The following is a 6,000-nucleotide window of genomic DNA, read 5'->3' as shown; positions in this document are numbered from 1 at the left end:
TTCAAGATGAGATTTGGGTGGCGACACAGAGCCAAACCATATCATACCCGATAGGTAGTATTTTGATCCTCACCCTCTCCACACCCTGTGACCTCAAGTAGGCCCTGGTGTCTGTTGTTCCTTTCTTTATATCCATATGTACTCGATGTATAGCTCCCATCTATAAGTGAGAACATGTGGTATTTGGTTTTCTGTTCCTGCATTAGTTTGCTTAGGATAATGAACTCCAGCCCCATCCATGTCGCTGCAAAAGACATGATCTCTTTCTTTATGGTTGTGTAGTATTCCATGGCGTATATGTACCACATTTTCTTTATCCAATCTACCATTGATGGGCGTTTAAGTTGATTGCATGTCTTTGCTACTTTGAATAGTGCTTTGGGATTGTGCATATGTCTTTATGGTAAAACGATTTATAGTCCTTTGGGTGTATACCCAATAATGGAATTTCTGGATCAAATGCTCATCCCGTTTTAAGTTCTTTGAGAAATCTCCAAGATTTCTACAGTGGCTGAATTAATTTACATTTCCACTAGCAGTGTTTGAGCTCATTTTTCTCTACAACCCTGCCAGCACTTGTTATTTTTTGACTTTTTAATAATAGTCATTCTGACTGGTGTGTTATGGTATCTCATTGTGGTTTTGACTTGCATTTCTCTAATGATCAGTGATGTTGAGCTTTGTTTCATATGCTTGTTGGCTGTAGGTATGTCTTCTTTGGGAAAGTGTTTGTTCATTTTACTATATGTCCTTTGCCAATTTTTGAATGGGGTTATTTGGTTTTTGCTTGTTGATTTAAGTTCTTTATAGATTCTGCATATTAGTTCTTTATGAGATGCATAGTTTTCAAATATTTTCTCCCATTCTGTGAGTTGTCTGTTTACTCTGTTGATAGTTTATTTTGCTGTGCAGAAGCTCTTTAATAAGGTCCCATTTGTCAGTGTTTGTTTTTGTTGAAATTGCTTTTGGTATCTTCATCATGAAATATTTTCCGGGACCTATGTCCACATTGGTTTTTCCTAGGCCATCTTCCAGGGCTTTTATAGTTTTAGGTTTTACATTTAAGCCTTTAATCTATTTTGAGTTGATTTTTCTATATGAGGTAAAATGGGGGTCCAGTTTCAGTCTTCTGTGTATGGCTAGCCAATTATCTCAGCATCATTTATTTAAAAGGGAGTTCTTTCCCTATTTTTTTTTTTGTCAATTTTGTTGAAGATCAGATGGTTGTTGGTGTGTGGCATTATTTCTGGGCTCTCGATTCTGTTCCCTCTATGTGTCTGTTTTTGTACTAGCACCATGCTGTTTTGGTTACTGTAGTTTTGTAGTATAGTTTGAAGTCAGGTAAAGTGATGTCTCCAGCTTTGTTCTTTTTAGGATTGCCTTGGCTATTCAGGCTCTTTTATGGTTTCATTTGAATTTTAAAATAGTTTTTTTTTTTTCTAATTCTGTGAAGAATGGCATCAGTAGCTTGATAGGAATAGCATTGAACCTGTAAATTGCTTAGGGCACTATGGACATTTTAACAATATTGATTCTTCCTATTCATGAGCATGGAATGTTTTTCAATTTATTTGTGTCATCTCTGAATTATTTGAGCAGAATTTTGCAATTCTCATTATAGAGATCTTTCATCTACTTGGTTAGCTGTTTTCTAGGTATTTTGTTCTTTTTTTTGGCTATTCTGAATGGGATTGTGTTCTTGATTTGGCTCCCAGTTTTGGATGTTATTAGTATATAGAAATGCTACTGATTTTTGTGCATTGATTTTGTATCCTGAACCTTTGCTGAAGTTGTTTATCAGATAAAGGAGCTTTTGGGCAGAGACTATGGGGTTTTCCAGGTACACAATCATATCACCAGACACTGTCTATACTTTTTCTGATATTCTCCTTTTAAAAATCCTGTTTGGCAGGAATTTTGCTACTTTGCAATAATCTATTTCTTTCTATATTATTTTCCGTTTATTTGTATGATAACATACATGCATATATGATGATAAAGATTAATTTATTGACTATCTATAAAAACACGCTGCTAATGAAAGGGCTGAGAACAAAGCAAAAAGGTCATGGCCAAGGTTCATCACGCCTTAACTGTCCCCAGTGCCGGGAACAACTTGGTGCCACAGGGACAAGCAAGCTACCACTGTCCCTTGCCTCCCCATCCCACAACCACCCATGTGCCCAAAACCTCATGATGGAAAATGGCTGGGCACAGGGCAAGGCCAACCTGAGAGACTGTGAGTATTCTCAGAAGGACAGACAGAAAGTGCAGGTGTAGATGGAGCCATGAGGATGATCAGACCAGTTATGCAGAGACACATTTGCACATCCGAGCGCATGATGCACTTGGCAGTGCTTTGGCAGCACTGTGCTAAAAGGGAACCCAATTGGAATTCTCAGTTTATTGTTTAATATTTAAGTCCATCTTGCCTTTCCATATAGACATTCACGTCTTCACTTTAAAATAACACACCATCCTCATGTCTTCTGCCAAATCATTTCTTTTCCAGAGCATGAAAATGGGTCATCTCGGCAGCATAATAAGGATTTCTTCGTATTCAGCCATATTTATTTTGAGAATTTAATAGAGAGTATTTATACTGGGACAGGGGTTTGTTTTGGTCAAACACTGTTTGAGTAGTTATCAAGGCAACTTAATTTTGTTCTCAATTTGTGTGGTTTCAATTTATATTACTCATAAGCAAATACATTGTCATTCGGTCTTATGTTGATGATTGCATTCAAATAAAAGTGTTTAATTTCAAGAAAAATCATTCAGTGGAAAATTATGTTTTCTTTATGCTCTCTGCCTACTTTTGACAATGAGATTTTTGCGTAGATGGATCTTTTTTAAAGTCAAATGACAAATGTGTTTCTGTCTGTAAACACTGTCCATGTATTAGCAGATAAAACTTTTAAATGAGGTTACAAGGAGTCCTCAGTCTTTCACATTAATAAGACTTTAAAAATAGTATTCAAGGCTCAGCAAAGACTAGTTCTTTCTGTATTCTAGACATCCGGTTGACATTTCCGCCTCCACTATGTGAACTTGCAACTGAGATTTGCACGAATAAAAGGTTATTTATTCCTAGTCTTTTCTCAGCAACATGTTTTATGCCCTTGATTTCCTGATCTGTGAAATGCAGATCATCACTCTGCTAAAAGGGGGAGCGTGGCCATCCAAACAAGAGTCCATATAAACCGAAAATCCTTGTAAAACACAAGGCAGTGATATTGGCATTGGCAGGCCAAAAACGAGAGCTGTCCTTATTTTAGAAAAGCTCTTGGGAACTGATCATATTGTCCTCATTTTTCGTATGAATATTATATGCATCCTTGATAGTTCCAACTTTTGGGTAAACATTTTCATTAACCTCCATAATAACCCCGGCAATAAAAAGAAAACTCTTCTCAACTCCTTATGTCTGGACAAAGCACTTAATGTAAGCTTCTTTGTGTGTCTGCTCCTAATTTCATTCCCTTTCTTTTCCTAATTCTTTAATTGGACATTTTGTTTACATAAAAATAATTGTAAAATATTAATCATGTCTGTCTTTAATCTTTTGATTTTGGTTTACCTGGTTTTAGATGTCATATTCCTTCAATTAATATTAATTTACAACAAAGGGCAAAAATTGATGATTTGGGGAACACAATTTTGTCCGCATAACATTTCATTTTAAACAGTTGCCAACATCTAAAAATTGGAAGATTTCATACATAAATAAAGCTTCTTGGCTTCTCTTGAAAAATGAGAAGGTTTTGCCACACAGGGCCTGCATTCCTGCATGCCCTTAAGGAAACAACTTATCCCCAGTCACTGTGGTTCCTGTCACTTCCTATCCCCACACATACACAGAATATTAGTTTTTAATTGTACTATTATTGCTGTTGTTTTTCTTACAGTAAAAAGTAAAATATCTGTTGTTAAAAGAGCAGATTTTAAACATTCTGACTAAAAATAAATGATAAATAGGTGAGGTGATGGCTATGTTAATTCATTTGATTTAATCATTCCACAATCTGTATCTATCTATCTAGCTACCTATCTATCTATCTCAAAGCATCACATTGTACCTAATAAATAAAACAATTATTACTTCTCTATTCAAAATAAAATTTTATTTATTTATTGTTTTAGAGACGGGATCTCACTATGTTGCCCAGGGTAGTCTCAAACTCCTGGGATCAAGGAATTCTCCCACTTCAGCCTCCTGAAGTAAGATGGGACTATAAGCACATGCCATCATGCCCGGCTAAAAAATAAAATTTGTGAAAAGTGGGTGAAAAAAAGACTAAGACTACTGTTCATTTCAGTAAAACTGGAGAGAGGGTACTAACTTGTGGTAGGAAAAGTTCTTGTTATTTTTGTATAGCCCTGCTTATATTATCTACGTTATCAACTTGACCCCATAGGCCTTTGAGTTTGGCTTTCCTGGAGTTAAAAGTTTTCTACGTCACATCACTGATGTGCCACATAGACTTTCTGAGGTGAATATGATAAATAAGCACATTTTTCCATTTTTAAACAAATAAAGGAAATTCATATTTGAAAAAACTTTTAAATACCACATTAAAAAATGTTTGATGGGATAGAATGAACTTTTGTTTGCCATATTTAGTGCTGTCATATTTTCTTGTGTGACCTCCAGCTGGCAGGTCACAATGGGGTATTCAAAGATAATACATCTTGGATAAATTCAGTTCTGTGCCCAGTTATCTCTGGCCATGATATTTTCCTCTGACCCAGTGAGTGATGTGGGGACAGCATTTCAGTTGAATCGGCTCACATTAGACATAGATATTTGTCTGAACAGTCTTTGCCTGTTTACAGAATGGTATGCTTTATGCCTTTGTAAGAATTGTGTCACAAATACTCAACATAACCCTAAGTGCCTAAAAGCCTAGAGAATGAATTTAATGGATTTGGATTTCCAGTAACAGAAGCAATTCCTGCTGCCTTCTGCATTTCTAATATTTATGTGTAACCATAGAAAACCATTACCTGGTAAATCCCCTCTCTCAAAAGTTCAAGTATTTTATTTGTCCATATTCCCTGATGGTCTCCTTGCTCCCAGGCAGCCATTTGGTAATACCATAAAAACAGGTTTGTTTATTTATTTGTCTATTCGTTTTAATCAATTTTGCACAGGCAAAATCAGCTTTGTTTAAAAATGAGCACACGGCCTGCACTTCCACTCCTAGGTCTTTACATAAGAGAATTGAAAGCAGGTGTTCAAGCAAAAGCTTGTACATGAATATTTACAGCAACATTATAAATAGTAGCCAAAAGATGGAAAAGATCCAGTGCCTATCAATTGATAAATGTACAAATGAAATGTGGTACATCTATACAATGGAATATTATTCAGCCATAAAAAAGTACTGGCACATACCTTAAAAACATTATGCTAACTAAAATAAGTCAGATGTAAAAGGTCACAAACTGTATGATTCCATTTGTATGACACATCCAGAATAAGCATAGCCATAGAAACAGAAAGGACATTAGCTGTTGTTTAGGGTTGATGACACCTACTGATAAACAAAGTTAAAATTTAGAAACATTTTATTTCCTTGCGTGTACACACACACACACACACACACACACACACACACACAATGTATATGTTGATTTATAATTTATATAACTGAATTAATACCATAACATAGATAGAGGAAAAGGAAAATACAAAACAGTTACTTGTTTTGGGCAAAAAATTTACGTTAATTTTATAATCAGGTAAAGTAAACAAAATAATATTTTTGAAAACACAGGATAAGCCTGTTTGTGAAGCAAACCAAAAAAAATAACATGTTAGAAATGTGTTCCATTACTTGGAAAATATGCTGTTATGTGAAAAAGGCATGTTGCAAAGAGATGTTATGGTAAGATTACATTTTCCTTTGAAAATATATCTCTATATATTTATTATATGTTCATACCTGACACATACCTATGTGTGTATACACACACATGCAAAGTTATTTCAGCTGA

Source organism: Nomascus leucogenys, chromosome X, assembly GCF_006542625.1.
Source record: "Nomascus leucogenys isolate Asia chromosome X, Asia_NLE_v1, whole genome shotgun sequence".
NCBI classification, from domain to species: Eukaryota; Metazoa; Chordata; class Mammalia; order Primates; family Hylobatidae; genus Nomascus; species Nomascus leucogenys.
Note: the sequence above shows the minus strand (reverse complement) of the source record.